The 17526-nt window shown below is 36.6% G+C and overlaps 1 non-coding gene across 1 annotated transcript; it reads right to left on the bottom strand.

Annotated features, from left to right (window-relative positions):
* Window positions 1-16907: 16907 nt before the first annotated feature.
* Window positions 16908-17009, bottom strand: LOC122121613. Its single transcript, XR_006149980.1, has one exon. It is a non-coding gene; the product is annotated as a U6 spliceosomal RNA (small nuclear RNA).
* Window positions 17010-17526: the final 517 nt, after the last annotated feature.

Raw genomic sequence — 17526 nt, 5'->3', positions numbered from 1 at the left:
GGGATGGTAGACATGTAGAGCCATGCTCAGTCATCAGTTTAGATGGATATCACAAACTCTTAGTCCATGGCAGCCGATTCTTGACCACAGATAAAGCTCTGGGTAGGGCCACAACCATTGGAATTCAGTCTCTTCACAGGACAGTTGTGAGGAAACAAGTTGTGAGCATATGACAGGAAGATACCTGGAAAGGGTTCAGGTGGCCCCTGTTATTAATGGGGCAACCGGTGTGGGATTATGAAATAAAACATGGCTCTCTTTCATCATTACCCTATCCACATGAGGAAGGGTATCCTTCACTGTGTTGAGTTTTGCAACTGGGGAAAACAAAGCATGGAGAAGCTGGATGACCTACTTATGACCTCAAGTTCACAGGAAGCTAGGCCTGACTTCTGTACCATGCTCCCTAGTTAAATGGGTGCTATTCAGTCCACTTTTTGTAGTGGGAAGTCCACTTCTTGTCAGCCATGGGGCTTGAACTCTAGGTCTGGACGCTGTTCAGGAGCTCCTCAGCTCAAGACTAGCGCTCTACCACTTGAGCCCACAGCACCACTTTCAGTTTTCTGGTGGATCTTTGGAGATAAGTGTCTCACAGACTTTCCTTCCCGGGCTGGCTATGAACCATGATCCTCATTTCTCAGACTCCTGTGTAGTTGGGATTAGAGTTCTGAGCCACCGGCACATGGTTTAGGTGTACTTCTCACTTTCTTTCTCCCTCTCTCTCACATGAACTGGTTGAACGTGTGCTGGAGGAGGTGGCCCATTGTCTCCATGTGGCTAGAACCCATGGTGGCCCTCTCATTCTGGAGGTGGGCTGTGGGTCAGGAGCTGTCTCGCTCAGCCTGTTGAAACAGCTCCATGACATAAGCTCCTCTGTACCCTGGCTAGACCATGACGGTTATTCATTTTCCATCCTGCCTTACTGGACTTCTCATATTGAACTGTTTTCTACATCATTTTCTAGCACCTGGCCAAAATTATGATACATAGTTACAGAATCAAAATATCATGCCTTCTTAAGAAATTCATTTAAGATTCTGGGAATGTGGTTTCATGGTACGGTGATTGCCTAGCATGCATGAAACCCTGGGTTCAATTCCCTAGTACCACATAAACAGAAAAACAGTGGAAGTAGTGCTGTGCCTCAAGTGGTAGAGTGCTAGCCTTGAGAAAAAAAAAGCTCAGGAATAATTCCCTAGCCCTGAGTTTAAGCCCCTGGACTGGCAATAAAAAAAAGTATTCAAATATTTTTTCATTCATGTGACTGTTTCTAATATATTTATAAGATGATTTCTTTGTTGCTTTGTGTGTCCCCCCACACACGATATAACCCCTGCTTTCACTGTATTTAATGTTGGTATAATTTGTGGAGGGGAATGGAAAAAAAAACAAATCGTTTAAATAGGGATACAGGTGGACCCATTGTAATAACGAGAAGTACAAGTCGTTATGTTGAAAAACGAACTTTACAATTTTGGCGGGGGGGGGGCGGTAGAGATGGGAGGGATGGTAAGGGATAGGAAGGGGAAACAAAGGAGGAGGCAACAATACTTGATAAGAAATGTACTCATTATCTTGCCCACATGTAATTGTAACTCCTCTGTACAGTATTTTCACAATTAAAAAAAAAACCATTTAGTTAGCAAATGCAAAATAAAGAAACCATACTTTCAATATATAATTGCTCCTTCCATACTGACACCTGACAATAGTCCCTTATTCATGTACTTTACTTATAATAGCATACTCTGTTGAAAAAAAAGTTTTGGTCATTAGGTCAAAGCAACTGATGCCAGGATTTTGTGTGGTCACTGCTAATCACAGAGAGAAGGATAGTCTAAGTGACATTTGGAAATCTTTTTGGTCAATCATGGTACCAAAAACGCAGAGGCTAATTAACAGTTGTGACAGAACAGAAGGAATAACTCGATGGAAGGAATAAATGATAGTAACTAAGGTGTACCAGAAACTGTTCTTGAGAACCATTTTTGGTTATTGAAGAACTAGTTATCAACTAAGCTTATTCCTCATTGCGTTTAGCAGTCTAAATCTCTTAGGGTAGTTCTTAATATCTGTGTGATAAATGTATCTCCTTCTGTGCTGTTCTTTCCTACTCAATCTCCTTTGCTTTCTAAAAATCTGTCTTTCTATTTTTCTCTATGAACATTTCCTGATACTAAATACAACTATACAGATGGCAGAGGATGCTAATGTAAGGGTCCCATGAGTCATTAATGTAACAACATGGAAAAGGAGGACATATTTATTGCTACCTCAATTTTTCTGAAAAGCTGCAATGTCATCATTTGTTTCAAGTTTCCATACTTTGTCTACATAGTGTCATTAAGTGCGCATAAATGCAAATATGAGCCAGGTGCTGATGGTTCATGCCTGTAATGCTAGCTACTCAGGAGATTGAGACTAGAGGATTGTGGTTCAAAACCAGCCTGGTCAGGAAAGTCTATGAGACCCTTTTCTTCAATTAACCACCAGAATCCCAGAAGTGGTGCTGGAGCTAAAGTGGTAGAGTGCTCAACTTGAGTTGAAGAGCCGAGGAATAATGCCCAGGATCAGAGTTCAATCCCCACGACCAACAAAAAAAGTGAAATGTGACTTTAAGTTTCCACAAAAGGAACGACAAGTTCAATAATCTTTCCAAGCAGAAAATATAATTCCAAAATTATTCAGTGTACCTACTTTTGCTGAATTATTTAAGTTATGGCTTTTTTGCTGGACATAATCTCTTATTTTAAAAATTGTCAAATATTAGCTTTATAATAAACTTCATCTAATATTTCTTATTTCAAAAGAGAAGTCTATACAGTTGATATCACATAGCTTTCTTACTAGCTTAGTTCAAAGTCAACCCAGGCAGGAGAGTCTGTCAAACTCTTATCTCTAATTAAACGCCCGAAATCCAGAAGTGGAGTTTTGGCTCAACAGTAGAGTATTGGCTTTGGGGGCAGGTGGGCAGGAAAGGCAACTGTTCAGGAACAAGGTCCACCCTCAGGGTTCAAGCTCCACAACCAGCACAAACTAAACAAGCAAACAAAAGCAACACAGATATTTCTATGGGACCCTCCTTAAAAGAATACTCCTTTAAGAGAAGGGGCTCCTTTTGTTGATCATACTCACTGGATCCTGCTTTTTGGAATCCTTATTGCTAAGGAGAACTCAGGACCATACTAAGTAATTGATAACTGACTCCTGCAACAAAAGGATCATCTCAGGAATGAAATATCCATGCATAAGGCACTTTAAAATTTCCATGTCTTTGTTTCTTTGCAGTAGAACACTTTTAAAACAACGTTATTTCTTTTTGTTCTATGCTGGCCTTCAAATAACACATTATTTCTTTTTGTAATACACAACTAAAAGTTTACAGAAAAGTTTTATATGAGTAAATAACACACTCGAAAAAGTCAGGGACAGAGTTTCCTTCAAGCCTTGGGATTGTTTTCTTGTACAGTAAAAAGGAAATCACATATTAACTTGAACTTTGTCATTCCTCTATGTTCCATTCCTCTCCTGGGATCAGTTTCCACATCCAGTAACCGTTACTTCCAGTAACAACCAATGGTGCTGCTTGAGGTATAATGAACAGGAATCATCGTAGGGTACAATTGGATTCAACATACTTGTCAATAAATGTAACACACACCATCAGCAGAAGCAGGGACAAGAACCACATGATCTTTATATGGATTTAGAAATCTTTTAATAAGCTCCAATACCCCTATATGATTAAAAAGTCTGAGAAGCTAGGAATGCATGCAACTTTCCTCAATATTATACAGAGTATGCATATGACAAAGAATGTACATAACAGTGGACACATGAAGACATTAAAATCTGGAATGAAGTCTAGACTAAAACTCTTCTACACAGCTCTTTAAAAACCACTTGACCCACAACTATTTTTCTAATAAAACAATTGCTAATACCAGAAAAGTCTTATTAATTTTTCTTGCATCTGTTGCTTAAAGATTTGTGATAAGCTGGGCTTCTCAATAAATTCTAAAGCAGAAATATTTGTCTTGGAGTCTGTGGAAGCTTTAAACCTGTGTTTTAATTCACAATGTTACATTAAATGATTTAAGGGTTTTGTATCATTTCAAACATTTGTGGTGTAATGAATGATCTTTGTTAAACATGTATTCTGTAAAGTGCCATAGTCTTTTTATGTGTAATGTATTTAAATATATATTATATAAAATACATACACAGATTTGTGTGAAAGATGTGCAATAACAGGTGTATGTATGTATGTATATATATATATATATATATATATATATATATATATATATATATATATATATATATATATATATATATATATATATATATTGGAAACTGGACAGGAGTCGAAATGGGGTGTTTCTGTTTTGGCAGAGGAGAATCACACATTTTTTACCTGCATGGCCTCATCATTAGCGTTAAACAATTTTAATGCTACACAAATCTTATGTGAAGAAATGACTGTTATGAACTCATTTTCTCTTAGGTCTAAAATAAAATAATCACTCTACGTGAGTGAAGCCAGACCTAGTTAATGTGAAGCTCCCATGTTGCCTTTTTCTGTTGGTGTGATAACTAGTAATTACTACATTCTCACTAAGGAGCTATTTCTTAACATAGACCAGGTTAATGCTACACCACTGTTTAAAGGGTTAATCTCACACCTTCTTAGCCATGAGTCTGGCTTAGAATGGAGTTCTCTGTGCAATAACTTTTGGCCACTGGAAATCCCTGGCCTCCAGTTGTGTTTGGGTACCAATGACTCCATTGGCCCCAAGAGTTGATGGGATGACTGGGATTTTGACTGAGACTGTGGTGAAACTCTGCCCAAGGCTGAGGGGGTCAAGAGGTGCTTTGGAGGAACTTGGCACCATTTGAAATTCAGTAGCCATTTGAGCCAAATATAAAATTGTGTTTACAACTGACAGACTCAATTTGAGCCTTCAAATTTGTGGTTATTCTATTGTAAAGTAATATGTTGTTTATCTAGCATTTATTAGATTTTTATGCATATGTATTTTCACAATGTGCTCCTCAGTTTGAATTAAACCAGATTTTGCAAACTCAAAAAATAATAAAATAAAATCTGGAATGAAACAATGATGTCCACCCTCTCTACTACTCTTCCATATAGTAGTGGACATTCTAGCAAGAGCAATAGGCAAGAGAAAAACATAACGGGGATCCAAATAAGGAAGAAGTAAAACGATCCCTTTGTACAGATGAAATGATCCTGTATTTAGAGACCCTATACCTACCTTCCTCAAGTTAGTAAAGGTGTTGCTAACCTTTAGCAATGTAGCAAGGGTATTAAACCCACAAGAATCAGTAGTCTTTCTTTGTTACCAACAATGGGAACATCCAGGTTGAAATCCAAAAAATAACCTCATATGTATTAGCCTCAAAATCAACTCAAATCTAAACAAAACAAAACAACAACAACAACAAAACTATGAATTAATTTAACCAAAAATGTGAAGAACCTCTACTGTGAAAATTTAAAAATATAAAAAGGGAAATTGAAGGAGATTCAAGGAAATGCAAAATCTTTCAATGCTTTCACAAATAACATTGTGAAAACTGCACTTCTGCCCCCAAACAATTGACAATGCACTACCCATCAAAATCCCAACAATATTCTTCAATGCAGTAGAGAAAGCAATCCAAATTTAATATGAAATTAGAGAATTACAGATGAAAAAGTAGGCTTAGAAATGAACTCATGGGCCTATAGTCATCTTACACACACACACACACACACACACACACACACACACACACACACACAAACACACAATGGAATTCTATTCACCCATTAGAAAGGATGACTTTTCACCAGTTTTAAGGAAAATGAAAGGCTTGGGAAAATTATGCTAAGAGAAAGGAATGCAGACGCAGAAAAATACAGGTTTCATGGATTCATTCATTTATGGTAGCTAGAAGGTGCCTACAAATCTACAAGTAAATAAGACAGATTCTACCCCTTCCCAGTTAGAATGGCCATTATCAAGAAAACTAATAATAACAAATGCTGCCGTGGGTGTAGCCAATTCGTAACCTCCCTGGGCTGGCTTTGAACCATGATCCTCAGATCTCAGCCTCCTGAGTAGTAAGGATTACAAGCGTGAGCAACCAGCACCCGTCTCCAATTGGGAATTCTATTACACTGTTGGTGGGAAGTTAAACTTGTTCCACTCCTCTGGAATGCAGTATGGAGTTTCCTCAAAAGACTAAAAATAGATCTCTCTTATGACCCCTTAATTCCCCTCATGGGCAGTAATCCAATAAATAAACATTAACGCTACAAGCATAACCATGTTCAGGGCCCGGGCCCAGAGTTCAAGGACTGGAAAAAAATGTTACCACTGCTGGTATTGGATCCCGAAAATATGAACTTTTTGACATAAGATAACAAACCATTGTATTTGCAGTAGCTAGGACAGGATTTAAATGTTGTGGGTGATAAAATGGCTTCTTTGTTGAATGATAGGAAAAGATGTAGGCAGTCCCACAAAAGGGAGATTTTTTTTGGTCTTGGTCGAGGGGCTTTAAGTCTGGGCTTGTGTACTGTCTCTGAGCTCTTCGACTCAAATGGAGATAAGAGTCTCAGGGACTTTCCTGCCAGGCTGGCTTTGAAAAGCAGTCTTCAGTTCTCAGCCTCCTGAGTAGTTAGGATTAAAGCTGTGAGCCTCTGGCACCAGGCTAAAAATGGGGGATTTTTAAAAAAGAAAATCCCCCTCTTCATCTATGTCTAAACCTCAGATATCACTAATAGAACACTTCACCCTCAAGTCATTTCATCAGACATTTGTAAATTTTCTCTTTTCCTTCATGTGGGAATACTGCAGTAAATATCAACTCAGCTGTGGGAATGGATCAATTGTATGGTATTTGCTAGCACATAAATCAGAAACTGTTACATCAAAACAAATGAAACCCTCATTTGGAATATTTTTTCTCTTTTTATTACAAATCTGTGCTTGATTCCTTCCTAATGTGATATTGGACCTCGTAACTGAGTGATGACGTTTTCTTTCTCTTCAGCAATTGGCCTTCTCCTACATGTGGTCAAATATTTAAGAATGCAAAGATTTCCATTGATAATTCATTAAGCTGGCCTCTAAGAGAATGCACATATCTGGAATTTGGTCTGCTGTCTTGTTCTTATATGCACAGGCTTTCTAAGATTTATTTGCTGTACAAGGAATTGTATTTTCCAATCTTCTTGTGACCAATTTTAGTCTCTCTGATCAGTCTTTTGACCCTCTCTCTGAAGTCTTATTTCAGTGTGCCTCATAAAAATATATTAGTTATCTGATAAATGACTCTCAGCTTCCATATTTTGACTGACTTCATGTAGGCTGTGATAGTTGCACTGAGTTGCTGTTCCTACTGGAGTTTTGTTTTATTTTGTTTTTAGAGGCCTAGGATTACTATTCATGGTAGTAGCTTCTCTGGACCCCTTTGATCCCCAGGCCTAGAGTCAATGGGTTTTTTCCTAAAGATACAAAGAACAGCTGAATAAATTCCTGTTTTAATTGTCTCAAAATGAGGCAATCCGGCATCCTTGCAAAGCCATGGATAATCCAATGTAACCACTTAATAAATGGTCTATCAAGATGGCTTTTCAAGGTTGACTGTGAAAAATGTTCATTTTCAAGTGACCAACATAAAACAGATCACATCCCTGGGAGCAGACTTTTGGAAGGAAGGTACCCCATTCTTCCTGCTCTTATGATAGACCAAACCATAATATTCTGCAGTTGTGGTCAGCCTTGAGCACATTTTCCTTATAATATTCTGTAGTGTAAAAGAGGGCCAACTATCAAAATAAAGGTGAAGATACTTATCAACTACACACTGATTTATCTTTTTTATATCTTTGTTATTTTCATTACTTCAAACATATGGATAATTTAAACTTGGGATTAAACAAGTGGCAAAATATTGATAGAATAAACATTCAGTTTACCTTCATATATCCAATATAATACACTTAACCCTTTATGGAAAATTAAGTCCAACTATAGAAACAATGGCAGGGATATAAAATAATCCTCAACTCAGAAATTCAGTCTCTCTATAAATATTTATTTGGTAGAAAACAATAAAATTTAATTAATGAATGTGACTTTTAAGTATCATCGGAAACACTCTTCATATACATAATTGTTTATAATTTTATAGATGTCACTTTGGCAAGAATTTAACATGCATGTAGAAATCAAATTTCCACAATTTAAGCTAGATGAGAGGAGTCAAACTCTGATGTACTGTGTGGTGTGAATATTACCACAGTGCTGAACCCTTCCACCTAATACCAAGTCATGTGCAATAATTTATTATTTGATGTTAAGATGAGTGCAAAGTGTAGAAAACACTTTGAATTATTACATTAATTCACAGAAATGAAACAATAATGATGTTATTCGTTTAAGTTCTAATGCTTCTCAATTTTACAATTCATGCTATATATTATTAAACTTAGTTTCACTTTCTTTTCTATAGCTACTGAAATTAAAATTATATATTAAACATTCAATATTAAGAAATCAATAAGAAGTAACCTAATTTTAAAATGATATGCTATTAAACTGTGATTTGAAGTATAGTTCCAACAAGTTGTGAGGTTAAGAAAACATTACTAGAATTATTAGTAATATTTTATAACTTACCAGCTTGTTATTTGTTTACTAATTGTGTCATTTTTTATTCTTGGTCCAAGTCATCTGTTCACCTTAATTGTTTAGTTTTCTATTTTATCTCTATTGGTTTACTGATTGTACATTTTGTTTTCCCTTTTTAGTGACTGACATGAGGCTGAAAATCTGCATGCTAGTTTATTAGTTCCTATGTTAAAGTCAAATTACTGCTCTCAACAGCTGTTTTACTCTTCTTTGTATAGTACAGTATTTCCCCACTCACATCTCCTGTATTGCTGCTTGCTATCATGTATTTTATGTTTTATATTTAAATTTTATTGTCAAGTTAATGTACAGAGGGGTTATAGTTACATAAGTAAGATAATGAATTCATTTCTTTTATAACTTGTTATCCCTTCCCCCATTTTTCTCCCTCTTCATTCCAATGCCCCCCCAAGACTATTTCCAACGTATTGTCTTGTGAGTATCACTGTTGCATAAGTTCCCCCTTTTGTCTTTTGTCTCACCATTTTGCTTTTTCCCTTTCCCTTAACTAGTTCGGATCAACATATTTACAATATCCAGGGTATCAAAATCAAATACAGTTACTACAGAGGATAAGCCATAGGTGTGGAAAACACAAAAGGATAAAAAGAAATCACATATTACATTTAGAACAACAAGAAATAACATATCTTGGAGATCATTTCCCTTGGAATCACCATACACCCTCATATGTACGTAGCTATTGAGCTATTCTTCTCATCTACTGAGATTATCCTTGATGTACACAATAATGCTCCCCTATTACACAGTAATTCCACTTCTTGGCATTTACCCAAGTGATCACAAACAAGATCACACTAAAGCTACCAGAACAATTATGTTTATCACAGTATTATTTATCATAGCTAGGATAAGGAATCAACCCAGATGCTCCTCAGTAGATCAATGGATCAAGAGATTGTCTCACACACACACACACACACACACACACACACACACACACACGCACACACACACACATGTAATACTATGCTTCCATCAGAAAGAATGATACCACCTCATTTGTAGTGATATGGAAGATCTTAGGAAAAAACCATATTAAGTTATGTAAGCCAGACTTAAAGAAACATAGGTCCCATGGTTTCCCTTATTTGGAATTATTAGTTTACATCTAGGATAATCTCATGTATTTAAATTTGACATTTTGTTCTATGTTGAGCATACAACATTATTGCTACCTTGTTTGTTATTTCTGCAAACAGGCAGGTATATTTAAAGTATTACGTTCATGTCATCCATTACTGAAGGAAGAACATCTAAAAGAGCAGCCCCTACTAGGAAGAACAACTCCTACTCATTTAGCTTCATTCCTATCTTAGGCCAGTGTTGTCCTCTGTATCCTCATGTTGTACATTAAAATTGTATACTTGGTCATCCTGTATATTTACTATCTTCTACATTGTGACCTAAATGCCCCAGAAATTCCAGTTTGCTTTACTTTAAAAAAAATTTCTCTCATAATGATTGAGGTTGGTGTGTGTGTATGTGTGTGTGTGTGTGTGTGTGTGTGTGTGTGTGTGTGTGTAGTTTTACAAATATCAGAAGACAACATTTTTCTTCATTTAGAATACATCTTTCAGGTCATTGTAAGTTATGCCTAATTGGAGAAATCTCTTGCTATTTTAAAGATGAAACAGAAAAATATATTTGTGCATGCACCACAGTTGCTTTATTAGTCTGTTGTTGAACACTTAACTTCTATTTATATCTGGGCAGCTGTTGTGAATAATGTGAATAACAAACAACTACAGATATATTTTCGAGTTACCCAGAGAGAAATAATCAAATGATTGGTGTGTCAGATGGTATTTCAACTTTGCATTTCTTCAGAAAACTGCAAATTACTTACTACAATGAGAATACTAACCTGTATTTTGACCAAGAGTGTAGAAAATTTCCTTTTCTCACACTCTCACCAACATTATTACATTTTGAGTTTTTTAAGGGCAGGTTTTTACAATGTGCAGAACCCCAGACTGGTCTTAGACTCAAATCCTCTTACTCCAAACTGCTAAATGCTTGGAATTACAAGTCTTTTCACCACAACTGGTTCCTTTGATTTTTTGATAAGAGTTATTATAGTTATGAAGTAGTATCATAATAATTTTCAATTGCATTTCTATAATGACTTCTGTTCACAAAGCATTAATCTAGCATAGAAGTGGTATTAAACACAACTTTGTAAACACACTGGCGCTTTTCAGGACTTTTTGGAAAACGTGTCTATTCAGAACTTTTGTCCATTTTTAATCGTTTCTTGTTAATCTCATCTTTAATCTCTCTATACAAAATCAATACTTAATTCATTATAGTAGAAAGAAAAAATTTAAGCAACTCCTAACATTTTTCAATTTTCAATAATATTATATTGTTTAATCATTTTTTGTTTACACTTAAGACTATATAAATAAATTTAGTTAGACCTTTTACAAGGCTATATGTATTTTATTTATTTTTCGTTCATGACTCTTTCCAAAGCCTCCGTGTCTAATTTTTCTAGGTTTCTTTCAGTCTCATGTAGTTCAGATTTCAAACTGAAGTATAAATGGAAAGAAGCACAAAAACAATAGAGTTCCTCTCATCTGATGATGCCTCTACAAGAATGAGGAAAGAGTTCAATCTTCTAAGGACCTTAGATTGGCTATCAAAAAGAGAATTCATTCCTCTAGGTCTTCCCTATTTTTGAAATTTAACTTAAATGATGTAAAACACAATATACTACTCAGAGACTTTTACGTTTTCATCAGTTTTGCACATTTTCATATGGACTTCACTTCAGTCTACAACATTCATTCATTATTCTGTCCCTGATGTTTTTATACTGTCAAGACATAAAACCAGTTTGATTTACAGCATGAGAAGTTATCCACCTGGCTGACTTTGAAGCAGAGCATGGTCAATAGAGAACATGCCTTCTGGTTTCTCATTACATGTAATGGCTTTTGTAATACTGATTGCATTCTATTTAATATTAAAAAAAAACTGCTGGCTAGTTTCTGATCATTTGGGTAAATGCCCCAAAGTGGTATTGTTGGATCATATAGGAGCTCTATGTGGAGTCTTTGGAGGAAACTCCATACTACTGTCCAAAGTTGTTGAACAAGTTTACACTCCCAACAATAATGCATTAAGGTTCCATTCTGTCCACCTCTCCACCAGCATCTGTTGTTTTTAGAGTTCATGATTATAGCCATTCTAACTGGGGTGATATGGTATCTCAATGTTGTTTTGATTTGCGTTTCTTTTATGGCTAGAGAGGTTGAGTATTTCTTCACGTGTCTATTGGCCATACTTTTTTCCTCTTCAGAAAAGTTTCTAAGTCTTTAGCTCACTTATTTATTTGGCAGTTGTTTGTTTGACGATTTGTCGTTGGGGGATTTAAATTTTTTGGGTTCCAGGTATATTTTAGATATGAGACTCTTGTCCATTACTAGCACAACTATGTTTATTGAAGCATTATTTATCATGGCTAAAATATGAAACAAACCCAGATGTCCCTCACTAGATGAAAGGATGAAGAAAATATGATATATATATATATATATGTATATATATATATACATATATATATACATATATATATATACACACATATATATATATGTATATATATATATATATATATATATATATATATATATATATATATACACAATGGAATTCTATGCCTCCATCAGAAAGAATGACATTGCCTCATTTGTTAGGAAATGGAAAGACTTAGAAAAAATTATATTAAGTGAATTAAGCCAGGCCCAAAAAAACATAGGTAATAGGTCCCATGGTTTCCCTTATTTGCAAAAACTAGTATATGTCTGAGACAAGCAGAAAAGGTCAGATAAGTTGATGTTAGGTGAAATGAACCCCAAGATAAGGATTCAATTGTTTTTTTTTCTTTATTGCAATTGTTTCAAACATTTATAAGATGATTTCTTTGTTGATTTGTATGTCCATCCCCCATGGTATAACCCATGCTTTCACTGTGTTTGTTGTTGGTATAACTTGTGGAGGGGAAGGGAAAAAACAAATCATTTAAATAGGGATGCAGGTGGACTCATTTTAATAATGAGATGTACAAGTCCTTATGTCAAAAAATGAACTTTACATCTTTGGTGGGGGGGGGAGTTGGTGGGATGGGGAGTGTGGGAGGAGATGGGAAGGGATGGGAACAAGAAGCAAAGAAGGAGGCAACAATGCTTGATAAGAAATATACTCATTATCTTGCCCATGTAATTGTAATTGTTATTCCTAGAAGTTTATGTTAAGTATTTCACAAGTTTTTTTTCTCTTAATTCTTAAGAAAACATTTGCTATAATTCTAATATTATTACCATTTTAGTGTTAGGAAATATTGTAATTAAAGGCACTAAGTGCATGTCCCAAAGACACACAGTGGGGAAGGAAATGATTCAAAATTTCAAAAAGTAAGCAATAAAAAAGTAGGCAAAATCCTCTCCATTCCCTTACTCTCTCAACTCAATATTCATCCTGTCCAAGAAATAATAGCATAGCAATTATTGCCCACGGTAATTGTTTTCTGTCACATTTTGTCTTCAACACAGTGCTGGTGACATTGGGTTATCATGTTCAGAGCTGAGCTCATAAATTGAGGTCTAAAGAGAGACAAATTTCTTCTGTTCCACAGTTCCAGTATACATTTTAAAAAGTACTAAAGGCCTGGGAAGGTAGCTCAGTGGTAGAGCGCTTGCCTTGCATGCATGAGGCCCTGGGTTCGATTCCTCAGCACCACATAAGCAAAAAAGAAAAAAGGCAGAAGTGGCGCTGTGGCTCAAGTGGTAGAGCACTAGCCTTGAGCTGAAGAGCTGAGGGACAGTGCCCAGGCCCAGAGTTCAGGCCCCACGATCAGACCCCCAAAAAATATTTTTAAAAAAAGTACTAAAACTAGCCAGTAGCTGGTGGCTCACACCTATAATCCTGGCTACAGAGGAAGCTGAGATCTGAGGAATGCGCTTCAAAGCAAGCCCAGGCTGGAAAGTCTGTGAGACTCTTATCTCCAATAAACTACTAGGAAAGCAGAAGTGGCACTGTGGCTCAAGGTGTACAGCACTCACCTTCACCCGAAAGGCACAGGGAGAGCGTCCAAGCCCAAATTTCATGCTGCATGACCAATTAAAAAAAAAGATTAAAACGTTTAAATTCCATCACTTACTGTCTTTTAAGAATCCAAAAATGAAATAAATTCACATATAATCACTCCAAAATGCTTTAAAAGCGGGAGATGATAAACAAGCATCCATGAAGTAAATTTTTTTCTACTTTTTAAATTATTCTGAAAGCCTTGTGCTGGTTGGTCACACCTGTAATCCTGTCTACTCGGGTATCTGCTCAGGAACCTGAGATCTGTGGATAACCGTTGGAAGCCAATCAGGACAAAAAATATTAATGAGATTATTTTAAAAAAATTACAATGGAATTCTATGCCTCCATCAGAAAGAATGACATTGCCCCATTTGTTAGGAAATGGAAAGGTTTGGAAAAATTTATATTAACTGAAGTAAGCCAAGCCCAAAGAAACATAGGTCCCATGGTTTCCCTTATTTGCAATATCTAGTATATGTATGAGTCAAGCAGAAAAGTTCAGATAATGTGATGTTAGGAAAATGAACCCTTACATATGTATTTAAATGTTTTTTTCTTTCATGAATTTTTTTCTAACGCATTTTTAAAATTATTTCTTTGTTGCTTTGTATATCCCCCCCCCCACACACACACAGTATAACCCCTGCTTTCACTATATTTGATGTCGGTATAATTTGTGGAAGAGAAGGGGAAAAACAAGTCGTTTAAGGATACAGGTGAACACATTGCAACAATGAGAAGTACAAGTTGTCATGTCGAAAACGAACTTTACAATTTTGGTGTGGGGGGGAGGATGGCGTGGGGGGGGCGGGGGGAGGCTGGGAAGGGATGTGAAGGGTAAACTAAGGAGGAGGCTGCAATGCTTGATAAGAAATGTACTCATTATCTTGCCCATGTAATTGTAACCCCTCTGTACAGTATGTTCACAATAAAAAATAATAAAAATATTAAAAAAAATTAATGAACTAGCAAAGAGCCAAGAATGGAGATGTAGCTTATATAGTAGCTCAACAATCTAGAGAGGAATGGCCTAGGGGGACCTTGATGCACTGAATTCAAACTCTGAGAACGAAAATGCGCAGGCATGCACACACACACACACACACACATACACAAACACACATTTATTCAAAATATCTGCATATCAGTGTTTTGCATTAATTTCTTTGTTAATGATATTATATGGGTAAAATAGGGGAAATATTCTCTTCCATCCCATAACATTTTTATATTTTTTATTGTAAAAGTACTAAACAGAGTGGTTACAGTTACATGAAAAATTAATAGTTCATTTCCTATCAAGCATTGTTACCTCCTCCTTTGTTTTCCCCCCGCCATCCCTTCCCTCCCACCTCCACAAATACACTCCCCTCCCCCACCCTCCTAAATTGTAAAGTTCGTTTTTCAACATACTTTCTTGTGCATCACATTGTTGCAATGGGTCATATTGTATCCTTATTTAACCATTTTGTTTTTTCCCTTTCCATCCCCAAATTAGAGAAGTGTATATACAAGATGGAGGTGCACTAACATCAGATACAGTGAAAACAGGGGTTTAACTGTGGGGGATGCACATATAAAAAATCACATCGTACATTATAAATATATTAGAAACCACAGGAAGAAATAAAACACCACTTGTGTCCTTATCATGGGGTTCATTTACCTTAACATCATCTTATCTAGTCATATGCACATGCTTTTGACCTTTTTTTTTTTTAAATTGTGAAAATACCATACAGAGGAGTTACAATTACATGGAAAATGTAAAGAGTACATTTCTTATCAAGCATTGTTGCCTACTCCTTTTTTTTGCCTTACCATACCTTCTTTGCTTATCCCAGATATGCATTAGTTATTGCAAATAAGGGATACCACAGGACCTATGTTTCTTTTTTTATATTGTGAAAATGCCATACAGAGGGGTTACAATTACATGCGTGAGTTATTGAGTACATTTTTTTTTATTGTGAGAATACTGACAGAGGAGTTACAATTACATGGGCAAGATTTCTTATCAAGCATTGTTGCCTGTCCTTTGTTTCCCCTTCCCATCCCTTCCCATACTCCCCCACTTTCCCCACCCTGTCCTCCTCCCCCCAAAGTTGTAAAGTTCATTTTTTGACATAATAACTTGTACATCTCATTGTTGCAATGGGTCCACTTCCTCCTCCTTTGTTTCCCCTTCCCATCCCTGCCCATCTCCACCCCCCACACCCACCAACCCCTCCCCCCCAGCCCCCCCCACTGTCCACATCCCTCAACACACGGCCAAAATCATTTTTTGACATAACGACTTGTTCATCTCATTGTTGCAATGGGTCCACCTGCATCCCTTTTTAAACGATTTGTGTTTCCCTTCCACTGCACAAAGTATACCAACATCAAACACAGTGAAAACAGGGGCTTTAGCTTGCAGGAGGAACATACAAAGCAACAAAGAATTCATCTTATAAATATCTTAGAAACAATCGCAAGAAATAAAAACCGTTTGAATCCTTATCTTGGGGTTCATTTTGCCTTACATCAACTTATATGATGTTTTCTGCTTGTAGCAGACACATACTAGTTATTGCAATTAAGGAAACCATGGGACTTATCTTTCTTTGGGCCTGGCTTACTTCACTTCTTTGGGCCTGGCTTAATTCACTTAATATAATTTTTTCCATGTCTTTCCATTTCCTAACAAACTGGGTGATGTCATTCTTTCTGATGGAGGCATAGAATTCCAGTACACACACACACACACACACACACACACACACACACACACACACACACACACACACACATTTTCTTGATCCATTCGTTTACTGTGGGGCCTCGGGTTTTGTTCTGTATCTTAGCTTTGGTAAATAATGCTGCAATGAACATAGTTTTGCTGGTAGTTTTAGTATGGTCTTGTTTGTGATCATTTGGGTGAATGCCCAAAATGGGATTGCTGGGACTTAGGGGCGCTCTATTGTAGTCTTTTGAGGAACCGCCATACTACTTTCCAAAGTCTTTGAACAAGTTTAAACTCCCAACAACAATGCATTAAGGTTCCCTTCTGTCCACATACCCTCCAGCATCTGTTCTTTTAAAAATCTAGAATGCTTCACGAACTTGAGTGTCATCCTCATTCAGGGGCTATTCTTCTCTTTATTGTTCCAATGTTAGTGTATGTGCTACTGAATTGAGCACAGAACATTTTTTATACATAAAGTGTAATTGATTTTCTTAAACTAGACAATTCCACAAAAATTAAATTCAAAAGAATTGTCGTGAAGCCGGGCGCTGGTGGCTCACGCCTGTAATCCTAGCTACTCAGGAGGCTGAGATCTGAGGATCGCGTTCAAAGCCAGCCCGGGCAGGAGAGACCGTGAGACTCCTATCTCCAATAAACCACCAGAAAACCGGAAGTGGCGCTGTAGCTCAAGTGGTAGAGCGTTCGCCTGGAGCTGAAGAGCTGAGGGACAGCGCCCAGGCCCCGAGTTCAAGCCCCACAAACGACAAAAAAAAAACAAAAAAAAAGAATTGTCGTGAAATTTTAGAACCATGTATTTCTTACATAAGAACACATTTAAGAATAAAGTCAAGTTTGACATGTCAAAAACAAAATAATACCAGATATTTGTTGTTCAACAGATGTGTAGGAGGAGGAATTCAATTATTCTGTACAAGGAACCTGCCCTAATGAACACTATAGAAAGTGTTAAGG

The sequence above is a fragment of the Dipodomys spectabilis genome, unplaced genomic scaffold (assembly GCF_019054845.1).
Source record: "Dipodomys spectabilis isolate Male_0828 unplaced genomic scaffold, ASM1905484v1 ptg000191l, whole genome shotgun sequence".
Classification (NCBI taxonomy): domain Eukaryota; kingdom Metazoa; phylum Chordata; class Mammalia; order Rodentia; family Heteromyidae; genus Dipodomys; species Dipodomys spectabilis.
Note: the sequence above shows the minus strand (reverse complement) of the source record. Positions and strands in the feature narration are given on the sequence as shown.